The sequence below is a fragment of the Scyliorhinus torazame genome, chromosome 1 (genome assembly GCF_047496885.1).
Source record: "Scyliorhinus torazame isolate Kashiwa2021f chromosome 1, sScyTor2.1, whole genome shotgun sequence".
Taxonomy (NCBI): Eukaryota; Metazoa; Chordata; class Chondrichthyes; order Carcharhiniformes; family Scyliorhinidae; genus Scyliorhinus; species Scyliorhinus torazame.
The window spans coordinates 421,740,130-421,756,567 of NC_092707.1; positions in this window are offsets into that span (position 1 = coordinate 421,740,130).

Here is a 16,438-nt window from a genome sequence, read left to right on the forward strand (position 1 = left end):
GTATAGAGGGTTATGGGCCAAGTGCGGGCAACTGGGACTAGCTTAATGGTAAAAAACTGGGCGGCATGGACTGGTTGGGCCGAAGGGCCTGTTTCCATGCTGTAAACTTCTATGATTCTATGATTCTATGGTTTTTTTTTATAACAATCAGCAATGGTTTCATGGTGATCATGAGACTGATTCCAAATTTTTTCTATTGAATTCAAATTTCGCCATCTGCCTTGATGGGATTTGAATCCGGCTCGCAGGCCATTACCCTGGGTCTCTGAGTTACTAGTCCAGCCTTAATACCACTACCCCATCACAAAATACTGCTGCTCCTGGCCTGATCTACCTTACGTTCGGCTGCTCTGTGGTTAGTTTGTGGATGTGGCCTCTCCCAGTTACTCTCAGTGGTTTAGCCCAGTTCTCCTTTTGGGCACTGTCCTCTCGACACGGAGCAGATGCTGTCGACCTCTCCAGCCACAGAACAACACCCCAGGTCTGTAACCTCAGTGAGGGAAAAGGGCCTCCCTAATCCCTCCTCCCCTCCCTCCCTCCCCACCCTGCCCCCCCCAACCCTCCCCCACCCTGCCTGCCCCCCTCCCCTCCCACCCTCCCTCCTCCCCCACCCTGCCCCCCTGCCAACCCTCCTCTTCCCTCACCCCCTGCTATGATCACCCCCCCGCCACCCCGCCACCCTTCTCTCCTCCTGGTCTCTCACACACCATCCTACTTCCCTCCCTCTGTAATCTCCTTCCTTTTCCCCTCCCCTCTCCAAATCTGGGCTCAGTCAGATGGCAAACCGGATCGGGTAATGTCCCCAATGATAGTTGGGCAGGTGAACAGGGTACCAGTCAAGTAGACAGATCGAAGCAAGTCTCCATTAATATTCAGCCCACTGTCCATTCCAACCTCGCCTCTATCTCAATCATATCACAGTAACCCTCACAAAACAGTCACAAAACATCTCGCTTCAATCGCAGAGATGGAACTGCTCTCATGTCAATGCTGGACTTCTCAAAACCTTTCCACAAAGTTCCTCATGAAAATCTCTTGGACAAGCTTCACTCTTATCCTCATTGGAGTGCTGCCGGAAGGCGTGCTGGGACCCTGAATCTTCCTCAAACACATAAGCGACAGTCCCAACAAGGTTAAAAGACTGGGGTGGGTAAATTTTTCGGCCCCATCGCCGTGGGGGGGGGGGGGGGGGGGGGGCAATAATGTGACGGACAGTTTAAAGGTATATTGACCCTCTGGCGGGAAATTCCGGACTCAGAGTGGAAAACCCAGGCCACAATCCGAAGACCAATTGCAGAAGTGATCGGGCGACTAGCAAATAAGATTCAATGCAAAACAATAAAATTACTATTTTATTTTCATGGTGTGATTGGTACAACCAACAAAAACACCCACCAGCAAATAGTTTCAAATTCCATCATGAAATCCTCCAACGGGTAGATACACAATCATATCTGGGGGATGCATCTTCTAAACAATCTTCACTGGGGGTTTCCACATTCTTTATGCATATATTAGGAGCAAGAAGGCAGCAAGAGAAAGAGTGGGCCCACTCAGGGACAATGGAAGGAAGTTATGCGTGGAACCACAGGAAGTGGGTGAAATCCTGAATGAGTTATTTGTAACGGTATTCACCAGGGAGAAGGACATGACGGATGTTGAGTTCAGGGATAGGTTTGTGAACTCTCTTGGGAGCGTCAATATATCAAAGGAGGAAATTTGGAATATCCTAAATTGCATTAAGGTGGACAAGTCCCCGGGGCCGGGTGGGATCTATCCCAGGTTACTGTGGGAGGCGAGGGGAGAAATAGCTGGGGCTTAACAGATATCTTCACATCCTCTTTGATCACAGGCGAGGTTCCAAAGGACTGGAGAATAGCCAATTTTCCCTTGTTTAAGAAAGGAAGCAGGGTGTCATGTAAGAGTACCTTTAAGACATGGATGTTTAAACAATATACCTTTAAGAAAACAGTGATGTCAGAGAGTGGGTGGAGCTGAGGTCAGGTCAGCCATTTTGCAGTTTAGTTTTGTAGTTTGTTGGAAAAGAGCTTGGGAGTGTCTGTGTTTTGCAGTGAGCTGGATCTCTGCCATGAAAGATTATTTCTGGATAATTTGGGTGATTTAAACTGATAATAGTGAAGCCTTTAACCTGATGTGATTTTGTTTAAAGGTGTTAAGTCTCTTGGAAGTTTGAAGCAACATTTTAAGGAGTTATCTTTGAAGTAAGGGGTGTTAAGAGGGCCAATGTTTATTTAAGATGTTAAGCTGCGTTCATGGAATAAACAGTGTTTAGTGTTTCAAAACCCACGTGTCCATAATTGTAATCCCACACCTAGGGAACAAGCCGTGTGCTAGGAAAAGCAACAAATACATTAAAGGGAGACGTTGGGGTACATCTTGGGGTTCTGAAAAGCCTCGCCCATAACAAGGGACAAATTATAGGCCGGTGAGTCTGAAATCAGTGGTGGGGATGCTTTTGGAAAAGATACTGAGGGACAGGATATATACACATTTGGAGGAAAATGGACTTTGGTTCTAATTCCTAGGGCGCAATTCTCCCATCGGGAGACTAAGTGACGACACCAGAGTGAAAACCGGAGTGTTCGGCGTTGGAGGCTGTTCCCAGCTCCCTATCCTCCCGCCCCCAGGGGGCTAGGAGCGGTGCCGCGTAAAAGCGACGCCGCATAAATGACACGGCCGGCGACGCGTAAATGACGTCATCCGCGCATGCGCAGTCGCCGTCCTCCCCGCGGCCGCCCCGCAAGAATATGGCGGATGGATCTTGCGGGGTGGCGGAGGAAAGGAGGTCCTCCTTCAGAGAGGCCAGCCCGCCGATCGGTGGGCACCGACCGCGGGCCAGACCCCATCGGAGTCCCCCCCCGGTGCAGGAACCCCCCTCCCCCCCCCCCGACAGGCCGCCCCCCCAGCGTTCCCGCGCTGTTCCCGCCGGTAGCGACCAGGTGTGGACGGCAGCGGCGGGAACCCGTCGTATTGGGCAGGCCGCTCGGCCCATCCGGGCCGGAGATTCGCCGCTCGCCCGTTACAAATGGCGAGCGGCGATTCTCCGAGCCGCCAGCGGTGAGTCTCGCCGCGCCGGTTTGGGGGGTGTGGGAGCCGGGGAGGCGTGGCGGGGCTCACGCGGTGCCCTGGCGATTCTCCCACCCGGCGTGGGGGGGGGGGGGGAGAGGTTATGGAAGGAGCCATCAACAGCACCCTGAAGCCACATTTACTGAGCACCTGAACCGATCGGCAACCAATGTTCCAGCAGAAAGGGTAAATAGGGGGGTCACAAGGACTTTAAACTAGCCGATGGGGGGAGGGAAGGTTAAACTGCAGGAAGTACAATGGTCAGTGGGAACCAGAGCAGCAGGTCAGTGTGTGGGGAGAAGGTTAATCGGATGAACAGCCAGGGCCAGTCTAACCACGACGGAGGGGAAAGAAAACGTAAAAAATCAAAATGAAACGAGCCTGTGGGAGTGAAAGTTGGGGATGAGGCCGAGTGTTATCAGAGATTAATGAAGGAGGTCAGAATGGGTGAAAATCCTGCAAGGGAAAGGCAAATCAGTACGGCATATTTAAAAACCTTGTACCTAAATGCACCCAGTAATGGGAATAAAGTCAATGAGCTGACGGCACAAATCGAGACAAATGGGTATGATTTGGTGGGGATCACTGAAACATGGTCGTACGGGGACCGGGACGGGGAGTGTAATGTCCGAGGGTGCTCAGTATTCTGAAAGGATAGACCGGATGGAACAGGAGGTGGAGTTGCTTTATTGGTTAAAGATGACATCAAGTCTGTATTAAGAAATGATATTGGCACTAAGGGCCAAGGTGTTGAATTGATCCAGGTGGAAATAAAAAACTAGGGAAAAAACTCCTTGGTAGGAGTAATTTACAGGACCCCAAGCAATACTTCCAAAGTGTAAACCAGGAAATAATGAGGGATTGTGAGAAGGCACAACAGGAATCATGGGTAATTTAAACATGCTTATTGACTGGATTAATCAAATTGGCAAGGGTAGCCTCGAGGGAGATTTCATAGAGTACGAGGGATTGTTTCTCAGAGCAATATGTTATGGAGCCAACCAGGGAGCAGGACATTTTAGATTTAGTATCATATTATGAAGAAGGTGATGCACGATCAATTGCACAAAGACTAGAGTTGGATGCAACTGAGGCTTTATTGCTCTAAGATGTGTGGCCTCCCACAGCAGCTGGCAAAATGGCTGCTGAATGGAGGACACACATATTTATACTCCACCTACTGGGCGGAGCCAGCAGGCAGGGACTACCGGCAAACTTGTAGTACAGGTCTTACCTTACATCACCTAATAAAGGTGTAATCGTGGTTTACCACATTCATCCTATGTTAAAATTGTGTCCGGCGGGAGTGGTGGAGAACTATATACAGCAATGAATTTATATTTACAATATTTGAGAGCAAAACAAATGTCTTTTGAAGTCCGGTGGATCAGTTAGAGATTTAACCGGTCCGGTGCCTTGATGTTCCGCTGGGAGCGACGTAGCGGTGGCGGCGATGTCGATGCTGGCCTGATGCTCGGTGACTCCGGGAGCGTGCCGAAATCCTCTTCATCCTCGGGCGTGGGCAGGGGAAGGATGGATGGTCCCGGGAGGGTTGATGCTGGGTGTGCCGGGGGAGGGGAGGGTGGCGCCGTGCCGGAGGGGGGTGTGTGTGTGGAACCTGCTGGTACCAGGTCCCTGAGGGAGACAGTATCCTGGCGGCCGTCGGGGTACTCGACGTAGGCATACTGGGGGTTGGCATGGAGCAATTGCACCCTTTCCACCAACGGGTCCGCCTTGTGGAGGCGGATGTGCCGACGGAGCAGGACTGGTCCTGGAGCTGCGAGCCAAGTCGGGAGCGACACCCCGGATGTGAACTTCCTGGGGAAGGCAAAAAGACGTTCATGGGGTGTGTTGTTGGTAGTGGTGCACAGTAGTGACCGAATGGAGTGGAGTGCATCAGGGAGGACCTCCTGTCAGCGAGAGGTGGGAGGTTCCTGGACCGTAGGGCCAGTTGGACGGCCCTCCATACCGTCCTGTTCTCCCTCTCTACCTGCCCGTTTCCCCGGGGGTTATAGCTGGTCGTCCTGCTGGAGGCGATACTCCTGCTGAGCAGGAACTAACGTAGCTCATCGCTCATGAATGAGGATCCCCTGTCACTGTGGATGTAGGCGGGGAAGCCGAACAGAGCGAAGATTGTGTTTAGGGCTTTGATGACGGTGGCAGACGTCATATCGGGGCATGGGATGGCGAAGGGGAATCTGGAGTACTCATCGACCACACTGAGAAAATACGTGTTACGGTCGGTGGAGGGGAGGGGCCCTTTGAAATCCACACTGAGGCGCTCAAAGAGGCGGGAGGCCTTCACCAGGCGCGCACGGTCCGGCCGGTAGAAGTGCGGCTTGCACTCCGCACAGACCTGGCACTCCCTGGTGACTGTCCTTACTTCCTCGACGGAGTAGGGCAGGTTGCGGGCCTTTATGAAATGGTACAACCGTGTGACTCCCGGGTGACAAAGGCTGTCGTGCAGGATCCGGAGTCAGTCTACCTGTGCGCTGGCACATGTACCTCGGGATAGGGCGTCTGGGAACTCGTTGAGCTTGCCGGGGCGATACAAAATCTCGTAATTGTAGATGGAGAGCTCGATCCTCCACCTCAAGGTCTTATCGTTCTTTATCTTGCCCTGCTGTGTGTTATTGAACATGAAACCGTTGGTCAGTGAGGAGAGTGAATCTCTTGCCAGCCAGGTAATGCCTCCAATGCCGCACAGCTTCAACGATAGCTTGGGCCTCTTTTTCGACGGAGGTGTGCCGAATCTCTGAGGCATGAAGGGTGCAGGAGAAGAATGCCACTGGCCTGCCTGCCTGATTGAGGGTGGCGGCTAGGGCGATGTCTGATGCGTCACTCTCTACTTGAAAGGGCAGCGTCTCATCTACTGCGTGCATCCCGGCCTTGGCGATATCGGCTCTGATACGGGCGAAGGCCTGTTGTGCCTCGGCCGTCAGGGGACAGTGGGTGGACTGAATGAGTGGGCGGGCCTTGTCCGCAAAGTTTGTGACCCATTAGGCGTAGTGTGAGAAGAACCCCAGGCAGCGTTTGAGGGCCTTGGGGCAGTGGGGGAGGGGGAGCTCCATGAGGGGGCGCATGCGGTCGGGATCGGGCCCCAGAACTCCGTTCTGGACCACATAGCCGGGTATGGCTAAGCGGGTCGTGCTAAACACGCACTTCTCCTTGTTGTAGGTGAGGTTGAGGAGAGTGGCGGTGTGGAGAAATTTAGCAAGGTTGGCATCGTGGCCCTGCTGGTCATGGCCGCAGATGGTGACGTTGTCTAGGTACGGGAAGGTGGCCCGCAAACCGTACCGGTCGACCATTCGGTCCATCTCCCTTTCTGAGACCGAAACCCCGTTAGTGACGCCGAAGGGAACCCTGAGGAAGTGATTGGGATGACCGTCCGCCTCGAAAGCGGTGTATGGACGGTCTGATTTACGGATGGGGAGCTGGTGGTAGGCGGATTTGAGGTCTACCATTGAGAAGACCCGGTACTGTGCAATCTGATTGACCATATCAGATATGCGTGGGAGGGGGTGCGCGTCGAGCTGCGTGTACCGATTGATGGTCTGGCTGTAGTCCACGACCATTCTGTGTTTCTCCCCAGTTTTAACGACTACCACTTGGGCTCTCCAGGGGCTGTTGCTGGCCTCGATGATGCCTTCCCGAAGCAGCTGCTGGACATCAGACCTGATGAAGGTCCTGTCCTGGGCGCTGTACCGTCTGCTCCTGGTGGCGACGGGTTTGCAATCCGGGGTTAGATTGGCGAAGAGGGAAGGCGGATCGACCTTTAGGGTCGCGAGGCCGCACACACTGAGGGGTGGTAGGGGCCCGCCGAATTTGAGGGTTAGGCTCTGGAGGTTACACTGGAAGTCCAGGCCGAGTAGTAGGGCAGCGCAGAGGTTAGGGAGGACGTAGAGGGGGAAGCCGCTGAATTCTATGCCCTGGACCGTGAGTGTGACCGTGCAGAACCCCCGGATTGCCACGGAATGGGATCCAGAGGCCAGGGAAATTCTTTGGCTGGCGGGGTGTACCGCGAGGGGGCGGGGTGTACCGCGAGGGAGCAGCGCCTTACCGTATCCGGGTGTATGAAGCTTTCAGTGCTGCCGGAGTCCAGCAGGCAAGAGGTCACGTGGCCGTTGACTTTCACGCTGGTCGATGCGGTGGCCAGGTTGTGCGGACGAGACTGGTCGATTGTCAGTGAGGCGAGTCGTGGTCGGTCGTCGTGGCGTTGGATGATGGGGAGCCCTGGGCGCCCAGGTCCTGGAACGCTGGCGGTGTCCATGTCCCGTGGGGGGGACAAGATGGCGGCACCCATGGGCCGCACGTTGCGGGGGTTGGACAAGATGGCGGCGCCCATGGGCCGCACGTGGCCTGAAGGGGGTAGATGGCGGCGCCCATTGTGCGTAGACTAGGGGGGTGGGCACGATAGTGGCGACTGTGCAGACCTGGCACACCGCGGCAAAATGCCCCTTTTTACCGCAAGCCTTGCAAAGGGCAGCGCGGGCCGGGCAGCGTTGGCGAGGGTGCTCCTGCTGGCCGCAGAATTAACATCGGGGACCCCCGGGGTGCGCTGACTGGCGCGATGCGCAGGCGTACTGGCTGGGTAAGGCCCCCGCTGAGGCGGCCGTCTGTGGGGTCCACAATGCGTAGGAGGGATGGGCCGCGCAGCTGGGGGGGAGGTAGGCCTGAATGTTGCGCGAGGCGACCGTCATGGAGAGCGCTAGCTTCTTTGTCTCAGCATGATCGAGTGTGGCCCCTTCTAACAGTCTTTGGTGTATGAGGTCCAACCAAATCCCCGTAACGAATCCATCCCGAATAAGGAGGTAGAATGTTCAGTGGCCGTAACGGCCTGACAGTCACAGTCCCGGACGAGTGGGATTAGGGCCCGCCAGAAGTCTTCGATGGACTCACCAGGGAGTTGAGAGTGAGTGGCGAGTACGTGCCTGGCGAAGAGCGCGTTTGTCTTCTGTGCGTAGTTTTCTTTGAGAAGCGCCATGACGTCGGCGTAGTTCGGGGCATCCTGGATCAGCGGAAACACGTTGGAGCTCAACCTTGAGCACAGGATCTGTATCTTCTGAGCCTCTGGAACAGGGCTGGGAGCTGAGTTGATGTACGCCTCGAAGCAAGCTCGCCAGTGATAAAGTCCTTTTCGGCGTCGCTTGATTGCGGATCCCGCTGCAGGCGATCTGGTTTGATTCGGAGGTCCATCTTTTAGAAAATCTTAGAGCAATAAATTGAGGCACGATCAAGTGTACAAAGACTAGAGTTGGGTACAACTCAGGCTTTATTGCTCGAAGATGTGTGGCCTCCCACAGCAGCTGGCAAAATGGCTGCTGCATAGAGGGCACACATATGTATACTCCGCCTACTGGATGGAGCCAGCAGGCAGGGAAGACCGGCGAACCTGGAGTACAGGTCCTACCGTACATCATCTAATAAAGGTGTAACAATGGTTTACCACAGAAGGTAACAACAAGACTATAAATAGTCTTGTTGTTAAGGATCCTCTTGGAAGGAGTGATCACAGCCTGCGAGAATGTCAACTTCAGATTGAGCGAGAGAAGACAGAGTGCCATACTAGAGTTTTAGCGTTGGGCAGAGGTAATTATACAGGCCTGGGGAAAGAGTTGGCCCAAGCAGTCTGGGGACAGATAACTGACGGTAGAGCAGTTGAGGAACAATGGCGGATGTTCGGGGAGATATTAAACACCTTTAAATTAAAGTATATTCCTGAGAGGAAGAGGAATAGTAAAAGGAAGAAAAACATTCCATGGCAAAACAAGGAAGTCAAGGAGCGCATAAAGACAAAACCTAGGGCATACCATACTGCAAAAGTTAGTGGTAAGATTGAGGATTGGGAGAACTTTAAGGTCCAGCAAAAGACTCCTCAAAATAAAATCAAAAGAGCTAAGATGAACTACGAAAGGAAACTAGGAGAAAACATAAAGACTGATACCGAAAGCTTCCATAAGAGGAAGAGAATAGCTAAAGTAAATGTTGGCCCTTTGGAGGACGATACTGGTGAGGTAAGAATGGGGAACACAGAGATGGCGGAGGCACTGAACCAATATTTTGTCTCTGTCTTCACGGTGGAGGATAATAAAAGATTTCCGAAAATTGCAGTTGGTGCAGAGGAACTTGGTGCAATAACCATCACGAGGGAGACGGTATTGAATAAACTGATGGGATTAAAGGCAGATAAGTCTCCGGGACCCCACCACCTTTTGGACATGTTTGATGACGCGGTGGAGAAGGGTGCGTTGCCGGCGATGCTGGCGCAGGCGCGATTTAGCTGATCCCAGAAAAGGGGAAGGATCCATTGGAGTACGACTCCTAAAGGCCCATTTTGTGGAGGAATCCGGATGCTAAAGTCCTGGGAAAGGTATTGGCGAGAAGATTGGTGGGGTATGTGTCAGAGGTGGTCTCGGAAGATCAAACATGGTTTGTGAAGGGGAGGCTGCTCTCCAATAATATTGGGAAGTTTTTAAATGTAATTAGGACCCTGTTTGGGGGGGGTGGGGGGGGGGAGGCGGAGGTGATTGGATGCAGAGAAGGTCTTTGATTGGGTAGAGTGGCTGTATCTGTTGGAAATCCTGGGGAGGTTTGGGTTCGGGCCGAGGCTTGTGGTGTGGGTTGTATGCTCCCCACATGGCAAGTGTGTGGGCAAATGAGGCGAACTCGGGGTACTTTGGCTGCACAGGGGTACGAGGCAGGAGTGTCCACTGTTCCTGGTGTTGTTCGCATTGGAGATTGAGCCCTTGGCAGTAGCACTTTGGGCCTCAGCTGAGTGGCGAGGGGTTGAGGAGGAGCGGCAGGGAGCACCGGGTATTGTTGTACGCCGATCATCTGTTGCTGTTCGTGACGGACTCGTTAGAAAGCATGGGCAGAATCATGGGCTTGCTGGGTCTTTTCAGGCTATAAAGTGAATGTTGGGATCAGCGAGGTGTTCCCGGTGAATGCTGTGGGGTGGGGGGGGTGAACCGAGGGGCACTGCCATTTAAGGTGGCAAGGGAGCGGTTCCGGTACCTGGGATTCAGGTTACTGATAAGTGGGCCATGATGCACAGGTGGAACTTGGCGGTGTTGATGGAGACGGTTAAGGGGGACCTTAAAAGCTGGGATGTGCTGCACCTGACATTGGCGGGGAGGGTGCAGGGGGTGAAGGTGAGCATACTGCCAAGATTCCGATCTGTGTTTCAATCCCTCCTGATTTTCCTCCCCAAGACTTTTTTTCGGAAGGTGGATGCGTTGATCTCAGAATGTGTGTGGGCGGGGAAGATGCCCAGAGTGAAGAGGGCTCTGCAAATGTAGAGGCGGGAAGGTAGGTCGGCGCTCCCGAATTGGTTGAATTATTATTGAGCAGCGAAGGTGAGGCGATGGTGGGAGGGAGGGGGTGAGGGCGGATTGGGTCAGGTTAGAGGTGGAGGTTTGCAAGGGGTCGCGCCTGAGGGCTCTGGTGACGGCCCCGCTGCTGATTGCCCCGAGGAAGTATCCGGGGAATCCGTGTTAGTTGCTGTGATATGAAGAGTCTAAAGTTCTGCTCCTTTTTCACAAACGCACATTTATTTCCTTCCAACAGCCTTTGCACAAAACTGTCACTATCCATCACCTGACAGAGGCCACCTGAAGCCCCTTTACATAGGGCAGCACGGTAGCATTGTGGATAGCACAATTGCTTCACAGCTCCAGGGTCCCAGGTTCGATTCCGGCTTGGGTCACTGTCTGTGCGGAGTCTGCACATCCTCCCCGTGCGTGCGTGGGTTTCCTCCGGGTGCTCCGGTTTCCTCCCACAGTCCAAAGATGTGCAGGTTAGGTGGATAGGCCATGATAAATTACCCTTGGTGTCCAAAATTGCCCTTAGTGTTGGGTGGGGTTACTGGGTTATGGGGATAGGATGGAGGTGTTGCCCTTGTGTAGGGTGCTATTTCCAAGAACCGGTGCAGACTCAATGGGCCGAATGGCCTCCTTATGCACTGTAAATTCTATGATATCAGTGTCAAATAATGGATACTTAACATAAATGAGACAACTAATTGCAATGTCTCTGAACCTATTACTTAACAATCCGGTCCTGGGGTCGTTGATACAAATCTGGAACCCGCTGAGGCAGCTCTTTAAACTGGGTCACATGGCGGTGATGATGCCATTGTGGGGAATCATAGGTTTACATCAGGGAGCGGGATGGATGTAGAGGGAGATGTTGGCGTTAGAATGGGCCAGGGACATGTTTGCAGAGGGGATGTTTACTGGGCTAGAGGAGCAGCGGGAGAGGTTCGAGCTACCAAGGGGCAGTCAGTTCAGATATTGGCAGGTGTGGGATTTTAGACCATAAGACCTTAAGACATAGGAGCGGAAGTAAGGCCATTCGGCCCATCGAGTCCACTCCACCATTCAATCATGGCTGATTTCAACTCCATTTACCCGCTCTCTCTCCATAGCCCTTAATTCCTCGCGAAATCAAGAATTTATCAACTTCTGTCTTAAAGACACTCAACGTCCCGGCCTCCACCGCCCTCTGTGGCAATGAATTCCACAGACCCACCACTCTCTGGCTGAAGAAATTTCTCCTCATCTCTGTTCTAAAGTGACTCCCTTTTATTCTAAGGCTGTGCCCCCGGGTCCTAGTCTCCCCTGCTAATGGAAATAACTTCCCTACGTCCACCCTATCTAAGCCATTCATTATCTTGTAAGTTTCTATTAGATCTCCCCTCAACCTCCTAAACTCCAATGAATATATTCCCAGGATCCTCAGACGTTCATCGTATGTTAGGCCTACCATTCCTGGGATCATCCGTGTGAATCTCCGCTGGACCCGCTCCAGTGCCAGTATGTCCTTCCTGAGGTGTGGGGCCCAAAATTGCTCACAGTATTCTAAATGGGGCCTAACTAATGCTTTATAAAGCTTCAGAAGTACATCCCTGCTTTTATATTCCAAGCCTCTTGAGATAAATGACAACATTGCATTTGCTTTCTTAATTACGGACTCAACCTGCAAGTTTACCTTTAGAGAATCCTGGACTAGGACTCCCAAGTCCCTTTGCACTTCAGCATTATGAATTTTGTCACCGTTTAGAAAATAGTCCATGCCTCTATTCTTTTTTCCAAAGTGCAAGACCTCGCACTTGCCCACGTTGAATTTCATCAGCTATTTCTTGGACCACTCTCCTAAACTGTCTAAATCTTTCTGCAGCCTCCCCACCTCCTCCATACTACCTGCCCCTCCACCTATCTTTGTATCATCGGCAAACTTAGCCAGAATGCCCCCAGTCCCGTCATCTAGATCGTTAATATATAAAGAGAACAGCTGTGGCCCCAACACTGAACCCTGCGGGACACCACTCGTCACCGGTTGCCATTCCGAAAAAGAACCTTTTATCCCAGCTCTCTGCCTTCTGCCTGACAGCCAATCGTCAATCCATGTTAGTACCTTGCCTCGAATACCATGGGCCCTTATTTTACTCAGCAGTCTCCCGTGAGGCACCTTATCAAAAGCCTTTTGGAAGTCAAGATAGATAACATCCATTGGCTCTCCTTGGTCTAACCTATTTGTTATCTCTTCAACAAACTCTAACAGGTTTGTCAGGCACGACCTCCCCTTACTAAATCCATGCTGACTTGTCCTAATCTGACCCTGCACTTCCAAGAATTTAGAAATCTCATCCTTAACAATGGATTCTAGAATCTTGCCAACAACCGAGGTTAGGCTAATTGGCCTATAATTTTCCATCTTTTTCCTTGTTCCCTTCTTGAACAGGGGGGTTACAACAGCGATTTTCCAATCCTCTGGGACTTTCCCTGACTCCAGTGACTTTTGAAAGATCATAACTAACGCCTCCACTATTTCTTCAGCTATCTCCTTTAGAACTCTAGGATGTAGTCCATCTGGGCCCGGAGATTTATCAATTTTTAGACCTCTTAGTTTCTCTAGCACTTTCTCCTTTGTGATGGCTACCATATTCAACTCTGCCCCCTGACTCTCCGGAATTGTTGGGATATTACTCATGTCTTCTACTGTGAAGACTGATGCAAAGTACTTATTCAGTTCCTCGGCTATTTCCTTGTCTCCCATCACAAAATTACCAGCGTCATTTTGGAGCGGCCCAATGTCAACTTTTGCCTCCCGTTTGTTTTTAATGTATTTAAAGACAAACGGGAGGCAAAAGTTGACATTGGGCCGCTCCAAAATTTGCACGCAAGGAGTTCACTTGGATGGGCCTGGCCGCTGCTCGGGTGTCCCGGATCGCTTGGTGACACCTTGTTGTGCCCGCTGCCCACCAGATGCACCAGGGAGAGAAAGGGGGGGAGGGGAGTCCGAGGTGCTGTGGTGTTCATAGAATTTACAGTGCCGAAGGAGGCCATTCGGCCCATCGAGTCTGCACCGGCTCTTGGAAAGCGCACCCTACCCTAGGTCAACACCTCCACCCTATCCCCATAACCCAGTAACCCCACCCAACACTAAGGGCAATTTTGGACACCATGGGCAATTTATCATGGCCAATCCACCTAACCTGCACATCTTTGGACTGTGGGAGGAAACCGGAGCACCCGGAGGAAACCCACGCACACACGGGGAGGATGTGCAGACTCCGCACAGACAATGACCCAAGCCGGGAATCGAAACTGGGAACCGGGACAAAAAACAAAGAACAAAGAAATGTACATGATGTGGAGATGCCGGCGTTGGACTGGGGTGAGCACAGTACGAAGTCTTACAACACCAGGTTAAAGTCCAACAGGTTTGTTTAGATGTCACTAGCTTTCGGAGCGCTGCTCCTTCCTCAGGTGAATGAAGAGGTCTGTTCCAGAAACACATATATAGACAAATTCAAAGATGCCAAACAATGCTTGGAATGCGAGCATTAGCAGGTGATTAAATCTTTACAGATCCAGAGATGGGGTAACCCCAGGTTAAAGAGGTGTAAATTGTCTCAAGCCAGGACAGTTGGTAGGATTTTGCAGGCCAGATGGTGGGGGATGAATGTAATGCGACATGAATCCCAGGTCCCGGTTGAGGCCGCACTCATGTGTGCGGAACTTGGCTATAAGTTTCTGCTCGGCGATTCTGCGTTGTCGCGGGTCCTGAAGGCCGCCTTGGAGAACGCTTACCCGGAGATCAGAGGCTGAATGCCCTTGACTGCTGAAGTGTTCCCCGACTGGAAGGGAACATTCCTGCCTGGTGATTGTTGCGCGATGTCCGTTCACTCGTTGTCGCAGCGTCTGCATGGTCTCGCCAATGTACCACGCTTCGGGACATCCTTTCCTGCAGCGTATGAGGTAGACAACGTTGGCCGAGTCGCACGAGTATGTACCGCGTACCTGGTGGGTGGTGTTCTCACGTGTAATCGTGGTATCCATGTCGATGATCTGGCACGTCTTGCAGAGATTGCCATGGCACGGTTGTGTGGTGTCGTGGCCACTGTTCTGAAGACTGGGTAGTTTGCTGCAAACAATGGTTTGTTTGAGGTTGCGCGGTTGTTTGAAGGCAAGTAGTGGGGGTGTGGGGATGGCCTTGGCAAGATGTTCATCGTCATCAATGATGTGTTGAAGGCTGTGAAGAAGATGGCGTAGTTTCTCCGCTCCGGGGAAGTACTGGACGACGAAGGGTATTCTGTCGGTTGTGTCCCATGTTTGTCTTCTGAGGAGGTCGGTCCGGTTTTTCGCTGTGACGTGTTGGAACTGTCGATCGATGAGTCGAGTGCCATATCCCGTTCGTACGAGGGCATCTTTCAATGTCTGTAGACGCTCCTCCTCGTCTGAGCAGATCCTGTGTATACGGAGCGCTTGTCCATAGGGGATGGCTTCTTTAATGTGTTTAGGGTGGAAGCTGGAGAAGTGGAGCATCATGAGGTTACCAGGTACGCGGTGGTGTGGGGGTGGGGAGGGGTGTGGGGAGGGGTGTGGGGGAGGGGTGTGGGGGATGGGGAGGGGTGGGGGTGTGGGGGAGGGGGGTGGGGGAGGGGTGTGGGGGTGGGGGAGGGGTGTGGGGGTGGGTAGGGGGGTGGGGAGCTGTGTGGGGGATGGGGAGGGGTGGGGGTGTGGGGGAGGGGGGGTGGGGGTGGGGGAGGGGTGTGGGGGTGGGGGAGGGGGGTGGGGGTGGGGGAGGGGTGTGGGGGTGGGGGAGGGGTTTGGGGGTGGGGGTGTGGGGAGGGGGGTGGGGGTGGGGGATGGGTGTGGGAGGGGGGTGGGGGTGGGGGAGGGGTGTGGGGGTGGGGGGTGGGGGTGGGGGAGGGTTGTGGGGGAGGGGGTGGGGGTGGGGGAGGGATGTGGGGGTGGGGGAGGGGTGTGGGGGAGGGGTGTGGGGTGTGGGGGAGGGGTGGGGGTGTGGGGGATGGGTGGGGGAGGGGGGTGGGGGTGGGGGAGGGGTGGGGGATGGGTGGGGGAGGGGGGTGGGGGAGGGGTGTGGGGGTGGGGGATGGGTGTGGGGGTGGGGGAGGGGTGTTGGGGTGGGGAGGGGTGGGGGTGTGGGGAAGGGGGGTGGTGGTGGGGTTGGGGTGTGGGGAGGGGTGGGGGTGTGGGGAGGGGTGGGGGTGTCGGAGAGGGGTGTGGGGGTGGGGGAGGGGTGTGGGGAGGGGTGTGGGGTGTGGGGAGGGGTGGGGGTGTGGGGGAGGGGGAGGGGTGTGGGGGAGGGGGTGGGGGGGAGGGTTTGGGGAGGAGGATGGGGGGCGGGCGAGGGGGGTGGGGGTTGTGGGGGAGGGGGGTGGGGGGGGGTGGGGGAGGGGTGTGGGTGGGGGTGTGGGGGTGTGGGGGGTGGGGTTATGGGTGAGGGACGGGGTCAGTGCCAGGGTTACGGTGTAGCCCATGGCGCTGACCACCTGTGTCCGGACCGGGGAACAGGGCCACCCCCCCACCCTCACACTGCCCCCTCCTCACCCCCCCAACCTCACACTGCCCCCTCCTCACCCCCCCACCCTCACACTGCCCCCTCCTCACCCCCCCACCCTCACACTGCCCCCTCCTCACCCCCCCACCCTCACACTGCCCCCTCCTCACCCCCCCTCACACTGCCCCCTCCTCACCCCCCCCACCTCACACTGCCCCCTCCTCACCCCCCCACCCTCACACTGCCCCCTCCTCACCCCCCCACCCTCACACTGCCCCCTCCTCACCCCCCCACCCTCACACTGCCCCCTCCTCACCCCCCCACCCTCACACTGCCCCCTCCTCACCCCCCCACCCACACACTGCACCCTCCTCACCCCCCCACCCTCACACTGCCCCCTCCTCACCCCCCCACCCTCACACTGCCCCCTCCTCACCCCCCCTCACACTGCCCCCTCCTCACCCCCCCACCTCACACTGCCCCCTCCTCACCCCCCCCTCACACTGCCCCCTCCTCACCCCCCACCCTCACACTGCCCCCTCCT